The following is a 15,896-nucleotide window of genomic DNA, read 5'->3' on the forward strand; positions in this document are numbered from 1 at the left end:
AAAGGGACAATACGGGGAAGGTCTGTGGGTCAGGCCATGGCCTAGAGGGCTCTTAACCCTTTCCTCCCTGGAGTCCCCCAGGTCCTGCCTGGAAGAATTCTGTCCGTCAGAAAGGACAATGGAGATTTATGCACAAAGGTCAAATTAACCATCTCACTCAGATATTTTCCCCATCATGTCCCACCCCTTCTCTGAAGAATACCCTGTAGGGCTTACTAGACATCCTCTTCTACAAATGCAAAAGATCTCAGGGGATCAGAGCCCCAAAGGCATTTAGACAAGTAATTCCCCTTGCCATTTCAGTGGGAAGTTAGAAACCTCAGTGTCATGTGTGTGTCCAGGCCTAAGTGCCAAATGCTGCAGTGGAGATGTCGAGGGACACTTGGCTGAAACTAATTTTTCATGGGGTGGGTGGGAGACTTCTGGTTACTGTCTTGTGGTTGCTGAATGGGACAGTTCAGAAGTAATTTGCATGTTAGGTATGAGGTTTGAGTCCATTTCAGATGATTTTATTACACTCTGTGTGTTGCTTTTCAGCAAAGCAAGCTGTCCTCATATGGTGTTCAAATTCCTCCAGGTGAACCCAGGAGAGAGATACTCCTGTTTCAGACTGTAGGCCATCCTGGGGAGTCATCTTTGGGTTGTTCACCTGCCCATTATGAGGGTGACGCTACATGGGGAAGAAAAGCACTGAACATCACGCTCTGAACAGCCAAATCACTAGAGAGTGTGGGAAGTACTAGTGTGATCTAGGAACAGAAACATGGGGTTAAAAATGGTGGGCAAGTGCAGTGGTCTCCCTGGGGAGTACTACCTGAGACACAGCGCTGCTTTGATCTCATTCCCCAGGAGATGTGGATAAACAGGCACTGTGAAGTAAAAGCAGCTTTGTCTCTGCTGAAAGGAAAGAAATCTGCTGAAGGGATAAACTTTCTCCACTTTAGAAGTTCCCCCTCTCATTCGCTCATGCCCTGTCCCTGCTTTCCCTGGAGGAGCCAGGACAAAGATGCGCTCCTGTCACCAGATAGCATTGTAAAGATCCCCCGGCTGCCCAGCACAAGCAACCTGCCGGGCCTCATCTCATGTGGGGAGAGGCACTGAGGAGGGTTTGTTTGCATACTGACATTCATCACCTGGAAAGCCCGGCTGAACTCTTGCCTAAGTCACAGAAGTATAGTTTCATCTCAACTCTCCTTTGTCCCCAGAACAAAACCAGCCTGCACTGTACAGCTGCTGCTGAGCACTTACAGGCCATTGTCATCCGCGGAGGGTCACAGGGAAGGCTCTGTGCTGAAATTGCTTGATGTTTCCTAGCCACTGATGTAGGCACTGACTCTGCACCTCCGGCAGAGCCTGCTGGGACTGCTCTGCCAGACGGCAGGGCTTGCAGAGCGTTCAGCTGGTCATTTCCTCCACCGTTATCTCTCTGGTGGTGTGAGAGGAGGAGGGGGATATGGACCAAGGGGTGCTGGGCGGAGAGGCCAATGGTGGAGAGAGCTGGCTGGGATGGTGAGGCAATATATGGGTGAGTCGTGGAAGTTTCGGGAAGCAACACTCATTTATTCGGCCAAGCTTTTCTGCCTGCAGGTCTCCCAGCAGCAAAGCAATTTCCTCAAGTGGGTTTGACACTTGAAATAACTCCCTGATTAGCTTTTACTAATTTCCCTTCCACTCTCCAGGAGGGTCAGGATCTGAAATGCTTGTTTGGTTTTGTGGGGCCATCCCAGGCCAGCAGCAGCCCCTGCTCCCAGCCCAGCCCAGCCCAGCCCAGTGTATCTTCTCTAGACCTCATCGTGATGAGTCCCAGTGGTATCAGAGGATTTTGGCTTCAGCCTTTGCTGGAGCTCCAGCTAACCATGCTCACTGGAGGCATCATGTGAGTCACAGCCCGTGCTGGCCAGGTGACTGCAAAAATGGCCCAGCTCAGGCAAAAAAGGCATTCCTGTTCCAGGTAATGTCTCGGTGATGACGGGGATTGGTTTGGCCTTGGTCAGCAGCTGCCAGCTATGAATGAGGGACCAGGGCTATAGCGCAGGAGAAGCAAGCTGGGGAAGAAGTGCAGTGACACAGAACTTTGCACTCAAAGCTGCAGGGAAATGGGTATATATACCTGCAGAATTACCCAAGAAAAGCCTGTACAGGATCTGGTTGCCTTTAGTTAACTCCACTTTAACTAGACAGGCTCTTTCCCTGCAAAGTTTACTTCTCATGAAAGTCCAGGCACAGGAGAGAAAGCTGGCTGCGTAGAAAGGGGGGTATTGTGCCTGGATCTTGCCTGAATCCAGGAGTATCTGCTAGGGTTATCCACGTAGAAGTGTCCCAGAATCACAGCAAGGGCTGCTCTCCCAGCTGGGCATAAATGATGCAGTAAAATCAAAACAAGTATAAACAGACCCCAGTCCTGGTTTGAGTTTTTTCTGGATAGCACAGTTTGATACATTTTTTTGATTTTACAATGAATGTTTGAAATTTAACTTGTTCTTTCTAGTCATAAAAATATTTGCAGTAATTTCAAAAAGTCAAAATTAAGCTGGTAAGTTTTCAAATTATCAGATGAGCTTTGTATTGATCCCAAATTATTTATTTTTAAGACTTCTTTAATGAACTTTCTTATATTCGGCCTAGAAACTGAAAAGAAATCACAAGTTTTCCTAAGAAACAGAAAATGCGATTCCTGTCCAGAGGAACACAAATGTTTTTGTGTGTGTATATGTGTGTGTGTAAGACAGATTTTTTTTTTTCATGAATAGGGACAGGGTGGCATGTCTAGTCAGCATCACAGCAATGAGTATTGCTGATGTAAAGGTTTTTCCACTGATCTGATTCCAAGGTGTAGTGAATAACCTTACATTAGCATTACTCAAAAAAACATTTATTTTCCCATGAATAATCTTTACTTTCATCAAATAACGAAACATGAACATTCTTGAATCATTAAAAAGAAAGCACAAGCAATTTCAGAAGAAAGCTGAATGGAGGTGAGAAAATAAAAGGTGTTGGTTAAAGATGTGAAAAAAATACTTGTTTTTAGGTTCTTGGTTTTCCAAGAAAGGAATTTTTTTAAGGAACCCAAGACTTCCCACAAACACATTTATTTAGTCAAAAAAGAGTTTTCTATGGAAAAAAAAAAAGCAGTGGAAAATTTTGACTTCCCACTTACACAATTTTTCAGAGGGTTCAGTTTGGAAATAATCAGATTTCTACAGGGATGACTGGAAAATAACTATTGCTTCCATTCTGGCTTTCCTTACAGCTGGGGATATATCCTTAAGGTCAAGACTCAGGAGCCAGAAGCCAGACCTCAAGTCTGGAGTAGAAGGTTTCTGAACCAGCCCCAACCCAAAGGGGTGCAGGGAGGAATCCCCACCTTGGTGTCTTTCCCAGTCTCTGTGGGGTGGTTCAGCCCAGCCTGGAGCTGGTCTCGGCAGAAAGCAGCTGGGGTTGCTCTTGTTGGCAGGTCTCTCTCGACAGAAAGCAAAGATGCCCTGCTAATGTCTGCGTGTGGCCAGCGCCAGGGGTGCGTGGGGTGGGGGTCCCATGCGGGCCGGAGGAGAGATGCTCTGATTTAAACCAGTCAGCCCTCCAGCCATGCTCCCGTTTTGGGTGTGTTGCTGGGGCCGAGGGCCGTTCCTGGGGGAGGCTGCAGAGGGGGTCTCCCCTCCTCTCTGCCGGCTTTGCCTCCCTTCCCCCATGGCCCCCTCCTCCCCCTCCCAAGAGCCATGCAAAGCCCGGATCCTCTGAGGGGTAATTGAAGCAGCACGTAGAGCATATGGCCAAGCAGGGATCCCTGCTGGTGCACCAGCTGTGAACTGGGTGCTGGAAGAGAGCAGGCGGTAAAAGGCTCCGTCTCCCTGTCTGGCTCTTTCCCCCTGCCCAAGCAGTTATTCAAATGACATTTCTTAAAGAGGTCTGCGTTTAGGGGTCTCACTAGCTGTCTGGGTGCCCTGGGGGGAAAATGGTTCATGACGGATGTCCCTACTGTGCTCTCTTCCCTTCCCACTTCTGTTTGCCTTGTCAGTGTAGCCCCCTACCCTCCGCAGCCTCGCTGCTCTCCCCCCCCGCCCCCCCCCGCCTCCCGCAATGTATCAGCTCTGCTATGGGATTCAGGGGCTGCGGCTGATGCTGTGGGGCAGCTTGTGGGTCTGAAAAGGCAGCTGCCAACAGACATCCAGGAGTGGGTCCCCCTTCACTTTTCATGAGCTGCTTCCCGTCAGAGGAGACTGACCTTACACACGAACCCACTCCAGCTGCTGCAGACCCCTGCCTTGCCAAGGGGCTCTACCCTCACAGCCAGACCTCAGCCTCCCCCCTGCCTGGTGACTGGGCCCTTTGCCCTGCTGGGAATTCCTGAGCCTCTGCATGGTACAGGGTGTCTCAGGACAGGAACTGGGGGGCACTGCACTGTGGTGGAACATATGTCCCTCTGGGGATGGTCCTGCTGCTGCAGGTGAGGCCATTCCCTTCCTGTCCAGTAAGTTGAGGTGGTGGCCCTCCATGAAGCTCTTTCACGTTCCAGGGAAGAAGAGGCCATGTGAGATGTCCAAAGCCCTCTAATACCCTTTCATTTCTTTTTACTCTTGTGAGTCCGCCCTGGGGACTACCATGGCTGGGTCAGTTTTCAGCCCCTTCTGTGCATTTCCTGGGTGGCTACCATCTTGTAACTTGACAGCTCTGAGCCTCAGAGACCAACTTAAGTGCAGACACAGTGACCTGTCCTTGCTCCACGTCACCAATCGGACTAGAAGAATTTGGTGGGACGGCCTCTCGCTATGTATGGTGTACCATCACACAGAGTAGGTGCAGCCTGGCAGTGGGGTTCACATAGGTCCAACAGCTGCTATAGTGCTTTCCCTTTCACAGCTCAGTTTTGGGATGAGTCAGACCCTTTGTACTGTGAAAACCTCCTACTTCCTTATCCACAGACTGAAATGGATGTTTACCAGACAGCTGGAAGGGATTTGGGCACAGACACACTCTCATCTTGCTCTTCCCCAGGTGAATTTCCATCACTTTCTAACCTGCTGCAGGGCTGATTTGGAGCATCCTTCTCCTATCCAGAGCATTTTCCATTGGCGATGTGTACCACAAGACAGATAGATACATACCATGAGTCACACTGTATCATGTATCCTAACTCGCGTGTCTCTCTGAAGGTTCCTTATGGTAAAGAGTGAAGGAGAAATCCCTGCACTCCCAACCTCCTCCATGAACACTTCTCTACTCTCTACACTGTGTAACACTGCAGCCAGCTCTCTGTGATCTGTGAGTATGAGGGAGACGTAGATATTACAAGTTCTCCAGGACATGGTGTCATCATGTAGAGACATCCAAATGGAGTCACCTTAGATCCAGCAAAATCTGTTACCTTGGGATCAGTTTTGGCAATACAAGAGATTTTGTGGAGACCATGGGTGTTTTGTGGTCAAGTTTTTGCATTCTGGGAGGTCTGATTAATTTGGGTGCTGTCTGTACTCGTGAAGCCAACCCAAAGCAGAGCGCTTGGGAGAACAATGCACAAACACTTGCTGATCCACACCAGATGCAGGCAGTGTATTATTGCCCGTGCTCCACACTGCATGAGCAGCTCTCCTTCCCTGCTCTGTGGATCTGGTAGTAGAAGCAATATGAGCACTCCAGTGAGAAAAATGACCCTTGTTAGCCCTGAGACAGGTTTGCCTGGCATCTGTGTGGTGCTCCTGGGCATCTATAGCACTATTCTGGGCACAGTGAGGTGGAAGGAGCCCTGGCCAGCCTCCATTGTCCTGTCCTCTAAACAGGTATGTTGGAGCAAGAAATGGTTACACCCAGTGCTGAGTGTTTCTGGCTGTGTCTCAGCCTGAACTGTACCATCTCTCACACCATGGCTTCTCACACATCCTCAGTGTGTGTAAGCTGGCACAGCGTGTGCTCTGTTCCTGAAGCAAGCTACAGAATGGGGTCCCATCCAGACCCTTTCTGCCACTCAGCCATGGCTCCAGCTCCAGCAGGAAGAAAGCAGTTCTCAGCTTTTGGACAGTAGCTGATAACTCAGCCCATGGTCTTCTTTCCCATTGCTCCTCTCCTTGTCCCCATGAAGAAGAGTCAAGCAATGCTGGAGGACCAGCTTGCTTCTCTTCTTCATTTTCTGAGCAAAGAGTCACTGCCCCGTGTGACTGGATGTATTCAGTGACATGCCAGGCACCAGGACTCTCTGCAGCTCACTGGGAGAACCTGTTGTTTCCAGAAACTTAACTGTAGCTCAGGCCTGCATGTATCCACAGGACCAATACAGCTCAGATGCGGCTGAAGTGGTGGAGGTGAGAGGTCAGTGCTGAAGACTCTGTCCTCCAAGGACTTCCAGGCCCAGCACATGGGATGTATCTTTCCAGTGGTGATTTATGCCTAGTCTTTGAGTTTCCTTTTTTTTTTCTTCTTTTTTTTTTCCTTGCCAAGCTTAGAACTTTTTTTGCTGGGAAGTGGGAGAAAGGAAAACCTCCAAGCTGAATATTGATGGTGCTCAGTAGCATGGTTCATTTAACAAGCAGTTCTTCTTGCAAAAAAGATCCTGTCCTTTTTTTGTGCAATCTTTCTCTCTCCCTCTGTTCTTTTGGCCTTTTTCAATCCTCTGTTACACTGGAAAGCCAGCATGGAGTTTATGTGATCAGAGGTCCCGAGGGAGTCAATGAAAGCAGAGAAAATGGCAGTAATAATCCTTCTGTTACCCCCTGGGGGAAGAGGGGCTCTTGTCTTCAGGAGTGTGACAAGGGACACTTTATTTTAGGAGACAGAGCAAGTTGGGGGAAAGTGGAGGGAGATATGAGTGGGAAATCTGTGGGATATCTGTGGGGGGAGAATAAAGTAACACAAACAAAAGCCGTGGGGTGTCACGGAAAATCAGGGTAACAGGACAGAAATATCTGTAACCTCCTATTAGCTCAACTGTGCACTTGACTGCATGAAAATAAATAGAAAAGAAAGAGGGCTGTTACTTGACTATTGGGGTTTTTTTGCTAATACAGGTGTGATAAAGCCAGACCTTTTGGATGGCTATACTTTAGGAAAGTATTCTCAGGAGCTGGGGAGTTGCTGCTACCCCTAACACTGTAGCTGGTCTGTGCAGCCAAGGCCTGGCCTGGTCCTGGATTTCCCTGCATTTGAGCCTGCCCAGCCATTTGTGGTTCCGCTTTTTGACTCTGCTACCCAGAGAGAGGAGGACACAGCCCTTGCCTCTAGCAGCTCCCTGCATGGAGAGATCCGAGCTGAACTCCATGCCCCAGACACTCTCATGCCATGTCCAGTCAGCCCCTCTTTTCCAGCAAGCCTTTGCTAGAGCCCGCTGCCCCCAAGAGGTGTGAGAAATGAGCCATCTCTCCTTCCTTAGATGACAAATACTCCAGAGGGTCTTCAGGGAAGTTATCCAGTCTCATCAGCTTGCCTTTCTACCACAAGAAAAGATACTTTCCCCAGGTCTTGAAAAGAAGGAAGGCAGACAGATGTGTTTCATCCAAAAGATGCTGGAGCAGAGATTCATTTCAGAAGCGCAGCTAGGCCTCTTAGTGATGACTTCTGACCATGTTTGTCGCTCCCCACTGTAGGCTCTGTTTCAGCTTCATGCCCACCAGGCACCATGGCTTGAGGACTTGGATATTATGGCCACAGCTTGGTGTGGCCAAAAGGAACCACCAGTGGAAGGAAAGCAGACAACAGCAAGTCCCCAGGCATGTGCACAGCCCCTCCTGACCCTCCAGGTAAAATACTGCAAGGTAAACAGGAAACATGCTGATGCCCTTTGCTAGTGAGCAAGCAAGGACTTCACTGTCCTCTGCAGACCTTTGGCTAGAAGGGCGGCAAGGTTGTCTTATGACGACTGTTGTGTTGAGTGGTGGCGAGGGACCAAGCCTGGCTGTGTAAGGGGCTGTGTGCACACATGGCAAGGGCGGCAGCATTCCTCAGTGGCTCAGCTGTTCCCTGGGAGTGGAGGCGGTGCACTGAGACCTCTGTGCCCATGGAGGTCAGAAGGACAATGGCGCTCACTGATTTCAGTGGGCGTGCAATTAGGACAGGTGGGAGCAAGGACCCCTGCCCTCCCTTCCTGCCTGGAAATGAGGCCAGGGGGATTGTGCTGTCCCTACAGGGACCAGTGGCTTTCTTAGGTCCCCATTCTACTGTGACTGTGACATAGGGGAGGGAACAGCCACTCAGTGCCACGTCTCTGTCTAGATTCAGTCATTCAGCTGTGAAAAGCCACAGCAGTTGCCTGTAGTTGGAGCTTCACCACTTGAGTATGAGATGGTTGGAGTAATCACGGGGAAGTTGGGAAGTGTGGTGAAACCATGGACCCACATGCCTCTGGCCTGCCAGCACAGGCTCCCCTCCATCCCTGTACCCCTGGGCACACCTAGCTGGAGAGGATCTCTGGGGACAGAGCAGTTCAGGGAGAATCAGACTTCCTTCTAGCCCAAAGAGACAGGTCCTGACCTCACCAACTTACCTTCAGACTGTGATGGTACAGTGGGATGGTCCCATGGATGTGGAGTTGGGACTGCTGTCTGTTCCCCTTGTGGTGAATCTGACTTTGAAATTTGGGATGCTTATCGGTGGCTGGGCAGTGTTAGGATGCCCCTGGCTCCCTCCTGTTTGCTTCCCATGGTGCTTGTGGCACCCTCCCTGACACACACGCCCATGTACCATTGCATCCTGCTGCTCCCTGCCCACTCACTTTATTCCTCCGAAGTTTATGAATTGCACTGTTCCCTGGCCAAGGACTCTGCTGGGCACTGACACCTTACCTCCCATCCCTGGCTCCGAAGAGGCAGCAAATGCTACAAAGCCCTGAGCACTCGTCTGTCCCACTCCTGTGACAAGGAGTGAAAAGTCCATAAGGCCTCTCGGGGTGACACAGAGGTCCCTATTCACAGTTGTCATGTCTGCTTTGTACTGTTATAGCCAATGCTATTTAGCCATTTAGTGCTTATCAGCCATGCCTGATCTGGGGAGTATATTCAGCATGGGTGCCACCACCTCAGTTCCCCTCCATCACTGCCTGCAAAAGCTCCATGAAGAGGAGGGTCTGCATGACAGCTGGAATAGGAGGGGATAAGTTACATCTGAGACTTTCCCAGCTCTTCCCTGAATCCTGAAAAGCACCCGTACTTGAATCATGCAGGATAAGGGAGACCATATCTCTGCCTGCTCATTGCCCTGGCACCAGATTTATCTCTGGTACCCGATCTTATCCTACACTGGATGTGGTTCCGACAGTACCATCATGGCAGGACTCTCCATTCCTCCTGTTCCGCAGGATTTGGATCAGGTCAGGCATGTTTTCTGCAGTTTGCCATTTTGCCATTCCTATGCGCAGACATTCTTCTTCTCCCCACTTGACTTAGAGCCTTCCCTTAGCCAAGGTGTCAGATGTGAGTCTGAGGCAATGAAATACAAGGGGGAAAAGATGGTGATTTTCATCTCTGAAACTTGCAAATGCTTGCAAAGAATGTAAATTAAAAGTCTCTAAAGAAAATCAAAGGCATCTCCCTACCCACCCAACTCTGCTTCTGACTCATCTCACCCAGTTCCTAGCCCTTCATCTCCTAGATTTGGAACAGAGCTACCCACAGCTTCCCAGCTAGGCACAGGTAACAGACTCTCCTTTCTAGGGAAGAGGACAGAGTCTGGGTTCTTCCAGGCAGAGCAGGTGTCCTTCCTCCAGCTCCTGTCTCTCCTGTCTCTTCCTGCCCCAGAGGACCACAGGACCAGGGAGATTGTACCTTCTCCTCCCTTATTGTACAAATGGCTGAATCAAGGATGTGTCAGCTGGTGTTTCATCACCTCCATCCTCTCCACCACTGTCCAGGCAGCAAGGAACCCCTATAGCTGAATATCTGTGATATACACTTAAACCCACTAGGTAGTGCTGCCATGGCCACATGGCCTATGAGATGGAGGTGAGGAGTCCAAGACATCCGGGCACCAATCCTGGACCACCCTGGCCTACAGCATGATTGGGATTTCCTCCAAGATGGAAGTGTTTGGGATGGGACATCTCTCTAGTTTTCAGGGTCAGGGGTCTGTGTCCTGACAAAGGCTGGAGAAGTGAAAAAAAGGCTACAGTCCTTCCAGCACCTTCCAGGTCCATCTTCTAGAATAAGTAGACAGCCTCTCTCTGGGTGTAAGGACAACTTCCTAACCACCCATGCTGAGTTCTCAGCTATGTCCACATGCTACAGCTGGTTACTCATCTGGGTGGGGGGGGGGGCAGGGGGAGAGTCTTTATTGAAAGGAAAGGGGCTTCATTTGGACCAATTATTCTCAAACTGAGGTGGAGGAAGCCGTCATTTTGGCGTTTCCTTTTTTTTTTCCCCCCTCCTTTTACATTTGTTGTGTGTGTTTTTTTAACACACTGGTAATGGCTGAATATCACACAAGTGCCCTGTCAAGAGATATATTCTATAAACACTTGACACCCAAGCTCAGGAATACATGGCCCGTGGCAAACATGAATTATTCAAATGGAAATCAAGATAATTTTGCTTCTAACTCAGAAAACCAAGACTCTTTCTTTCCTTCCTTATTTTTCCTGTTTTCCTCTCCTCATTCTCTTCCTGTTTTCCTTATCTCTCTTTTCTTTCTTTCTTTCTTTCTTTCTGTCTTTCTTTCTTTCTCTCTTTCTCTCTCTTTCTCTCTCTCTCTTATCATTTCTTTCTTACTCTTTCTTTTTCTCTTTCTCTCTTGCTGGAAATTCTAACTGCATTAATTCTAGGGAACTCCCTTCACTGAATAAACCAGAGTGAGGCCCAAAAGGAATATCCTTAGGACAAGGAAATGGTTAGCAGGTTTGTCCCCTTTGGCTGCTGTATCCCTTTGGCTGGGTATCATGAGAAGTGGGATCCCTGTGGCCAGGTGCTGAGGGGGCCTTGCAGCTAGACATTGGCTCACCCAGCCAAAAACCCTCCTCTTGGTCAAAAGTGGCGTGTCTGGAAGAGGCAAGTTGTCACAGCTGACCTTTGGGGTATCTTTGGGATATTCTTACAGCCTCTGACATGGACATGGTCATGACATAGGCTAGGGGAACCGTTGTGATAACCACAGACACCCAGGCAGAATGACTGGGCCTTTCATCTTCTCAACTGTTTCCTGACAGCAGTGGAAGTTGGTCAGGATAGGATGTGTTTGTGGAATGAGGGGCCTGGGATGTTGAGGATGCATGTACAGAGCTGTCTGGGGATCCCTGCTCTAAAAGGGCCTGGGGACATGGGCCTAAGGATTAGCAGTAGGACATTTTTTCCAGAGAAGCTGACCGAGCTCAGGAACTGTAAGAAGATGGAAGATCTGGTTCACAATATGGAAATGGAAAAGATGCTCAAGGCTAGAGAAAGGCAAAGGACCTGTATTCCTACCTCTACTCATGATCTTCCTTCCTCTTTCCCTTGCTCTCCCTCTCTGATTTTTTACAGATGTGGTCTCTGTCCTTTTGCTGATCAGAACCAGGTGGTACCAAAGATGTTGGTTCATGACAGCTCTTCCCTAGCCTGGGACTAAATGGGACACTGAAGCCCTGTTTACTGAGCAGATCCAGAAATGTCCTGTGGCAAAGCTGTAAAAATAAGACATTCTGACCAGGGTCAGTCAGAGCAATGGCCAGCTGAGAGAGTATTGTCCTGTTTCCTCCCACCATTTGGAAGGCCTCTTTCCAACCAAACATTCATGGATACCTTTCCCATAGACTGATTGAGCTGTGGCTGCTCTGCTGACTAATAACTTTGTGCTTGGCAACACCTCCTGCTTAGATATGGGGCTAGATCCTTCACTGTATCACCACACAAGAAAGCATTTGTAGAGTTTGCCATTGCATTGAAACAAGCTGACTTTTGGCACAGTGCTGTGGCTTCTAAAGTAATACATCACTCTTGAGCTCTCCAGACACAAAAGAGACTGTTCAAAATGGTACTTCTGGGCTATTACAGAGTTTTGGGCTAGAAGATGAGGGGTGTGCAGACAGCTATAGCAATGCTGTTACTCTCACTAACTGCATTGCTTTAGGGGCTGTGGGGCTACTAGATGTGCCAAAGAAGCTATCCCAAGCTATATCCTCAAGCTATGTCCATGGGGTCTCAGCCCCCAGGTCCTGGTGCTTCCCTCATGTCCAATGGCAGGTTGGGCAGTGAAGATGCTTTTCACAGCTTCCATGGATGATTTCATCTGGTCAAGGTTGTTAATTATTTTATGGCTCCCTTCCTCTCTCCTCTGGTAATGTCCTCCCAGGTGGGAGTAGGCACCATCCACCTCTGTCCTTCCTTCCTCTTCCTTCCCTCCAGCTCTGCTGGCAGTGCAGGAGTTTCCCCTCCTGTGGTGAATGACCGTGTACAGCCTGCCGTGGTTACTTGTGAGGTTGGGACTGGCTGTCAGCCAATCACAGCCCAGCAGCAGGGATCTAATAGCCTCGGCGCCAGTCATTTAAGAGGAAGGAGAATATAGGTCATCAGTGACATCATCTCTCGGAAAGGTGGGGGGGGGAGTGGAGAGGGGGAAGCAATCGTTTAAATTTGGAGAGGAGCTAACTGGAAATTTGGGCCATCAGGAGAATAATGGGCCGAGAGGAAGAGATGGGGATATTAATAGAGCTGGTTTCTGTAAGAGCTGGAGTGAGCAGAAAGAGATGGAGAGCAACAGAAAGCCTCAGTGCTGGCAGACGTGTATGTGCTGGAGCAGGCTGAGGGAGCCCTGAGGGGACCAGGAGCATCAGCCCAGATTCCTGCAGGGCCAAGCAGTGTGAAGTCTTCCTCTCTGGATCCTGAGAGCTCAGCTGATCTCTCCTCCTGCTCCCACTGTTTGCCATTCAGCATGAAGCTGCCCATCTCTCTTGCTGCCATCCAAAGGCATAGCTTTCCCTCTTGCATCTTGGCCTCATCAGATAGTCTTCCAACCCCCACCCCTTCACCCTATCTTGACCAACTACTCCTGCCTCCCAGCCATGGCCAACCATGACTCTGAGAAACCTTCTGGGAATCTGTGGGTACATGGGGGCTGGTGTAGAGTCTGGTGTGGGTCTCCCATGCTTCTATCTACCCAGAGCACCGGTTTCAGATGAGCCTGATTCCTCTCATGTGCAGCCCCACAATGTTTGCATGCTAAATCAGGCAGATGCAACACCCCCAGGCAAGGTCTGGTAACATTTGTAGTTTAAGTTCCTTGACAGTCTCTCTTCATGCTCACTCAAACACTAGAACAGGAGCCCAGAGAGACTGTATCTCTATCCTTGGAGACTTTCGAATCTCAACTAGACAAGATCCTGAGCAACCTGCTCTAACTGGCCCTGCTTCAAGTAGGGTATTTGACTAGGGACCTCTAGGCATCCCTTCCCACCTAAATTACTCTGTGACTCTATACCTTCTCCAAAGGACAGAGGACCTAGAGATAGCGCCTCTCTTGGGACATGACTTAGTTGCCATGATGAGGCTGTCATTTCCAGAGGACAATGCAGATGCACCTTGCCTTAACTCCCTTGCTTGATGGATGTCTGCATGATCTCAGAGGTGGGCTGTGTGTCCAGCTATGTCGGTAAGTTAAAGAAGGCTGGGGAACACCCTGGGTGCTGGAACTGTCTCATCAGCACAGTGTATCATCAGTGCTCTCTCTGGTGTGTTCTCACCTGAACCAAATGGTACACTGCCACAGCAAACTGCAGATGCAGTCTAGGGCTCAGTGTAAGTCTGGGACCATTCCCAGAAGACAATTTGCCCAAGCAAGGCTATCTAACAGTGGGAACACTGGTTTTTTTCCACATTGTTCTACCTCTGGGCCAGAAACCAGTCATGGGTATGTTTAATGCTCTTCACTGCTACCAGACTCTCAATGTGACTTGTCTGTGGCTACCTCAATCTTTCGTTAAGGGGTAGAGTCTTCCCCAGTGTCTATGAGTTTCCATATCTTTTGCTTCTCTGCCCTGGCAGTGTGATGGAGGGTAGCCAGGAGAAGGAAACAGAGAGGGGCAGTGATGCCAGCTACAAGAGATACAGTAGCTGAATATCTGAATGTATGAAGAGAGGAGAGAGAAAGGAAGGGGTGTTCCCCTCGTTAAATATTTACCATCCCAGGCTGGTGGTTTGATATTTCCTGCCCTCTAGGAATTCCGAGGGAATGGCAAGGTTGACCACAGAGGAACGGGGACTGGGACTTTCCCCTAGCTCTTACAGCCTTACCTGAGCTACAGAACCTTGTCCCTACACCAGAGATATTTGAGGTCTTGGGCTCAGCGCTGTCCCTCGAAGGTATAACCTTTCAGTTAGGGTTTGGAGGGTAGCTAATCCTTTGCTTCTCAGGGCATGTGCCCGATGCTGGGGCAGGCTTGGACAGACTCCAGTAGAGCTGGCCAAAGCAGGGGCTTGGGATTTCCACCCCAGGCAGGTGGGAGAGGAAGAAAACCTTCCACACAGGGCACTGCATCAGCCGAGGTCTCTGGGCAACACTGACCCACCAGACATGATTGTCTTGCACTGACTGCATCTTCTGATGGATGTCCAAATCCTGACTTCTAGCTTCAGTGAAATGTCACAGTCACTGCTGGCCACTTCCTCCCCCAATCAACAAGGGGATAAATCCTGCCACACATATCTCAGTCTGACAGATAAGTCCTGAAGCCTCTAGTTCCTAGTTCTACTGTCCCAGGAAAGGCAATAATATGTTCTGCACCTGCTGACCATGGAGGTTACCAGGCTTTGTAGCCTTGCCATCTGCTTTTGTTTCACTTGCCCTAGCCTCTTCTGTCCACCAGTCCAACTCCCACTACAAGGCACAGCAGCCTTTAACCTTGGTGGTCACACACATCATCTCAGTCAGCCCACGAAGAGACGATAGCAAAGGAACAGCCCAAAATGGTGCTGCTTCTAACAGACCAACAGACTACAACATCAGCAACCCCACATAAAATCAGGGATGCAGGGCAGGGCCAAGTCAAGAGCTCAGACAGCTGACCAAAGACAGTCATTTCCTTTTCTTCATCAGCATCTTCCAGTTATCATCAAAATTTGTGTACTAGTCTCTGCCCTTTGTTCCTTTACCTGGGTAGAGCAAGTGTTACAGATGAACCTGTCCAGACTATTTTGTTAGGTGGTATGTGAATCACTTACTGTGTCTATGCGAGTAAAGTACTATTAGCATATGCCTTTTAGGAAGGCAACACTGTCTATTGTATTTTTCAGTTGTCTCAGAACCTGGGTCAGTTGCTGTGGGTCTCAATAGCTTTTTTTTGGCCTAAATGCCATGTAACTGTAGTCACAGGGAGTTCCAAATAGGCAATGCTGAGTTCTCCAAAGAACACGATCACAGGGAGGGTCCAGTTGGCAGACTCAGGAGGTGTCAAGAAATGCCGCAGTCAGTGCCTCGTTTTGGTAGCAGAGCACCAGGGCATTGCCTGGACTGTGATATCCAGGAGGTCAGACTGGCCACAAAAAGCTGGAGAGGCTTCTCAAGATGAACAGAAATGCTCATTGCCTCTTTGCTGCTAAAGGTCTCTTCCGTTTTACTACATTAGGCTTGTCCCATGTTTGGTGGCATGTTCTTGGTCCTTACATCTGTTTCCAGCTTCTTATTTCATGATGACTCCTGGAGGTAATGTATTGGGGTCTTTGCTGCTATCCCTCCGCAGCGAGTCCAGGAAGGGGGACTGCACGTTAGGTATCCTGGATGGCCTACCGGGCTGTTGAACTGCTTTCTGACTGTAATGGAAGGAGGATGCTTGCTTAGAAAACAGAAGGGAGACTGAGAACCAGGTTTCCCAGCTGTCTGGTGCTCCAGCCCTTTGCAATGCAGGTGTCACTAAACCAGTTCCCTGCTGGATAAGGGAGGAGGCCATGCATATCTCATTCAACCCCTGGATTTTGCCAGTGGTGCAGGTGTTTTTTGCATGCCGTGTTCTTGCA

This window comes from Dromaius novaehollandiae, chromosome 11 (genome assembly GCF_036370855.1).
Source record: "Dromaius novaehollandiae isolate bDroNov1 chromosome 11, bDroNov1.hap1, whole genome shotgun sequence".
Lineage (NCBI taxonomy): Eukaryota > Metazoa > Chordata > Aves > Casuariiformes > Dromaiidae > Dromaius > Dromaius novaehollandiae.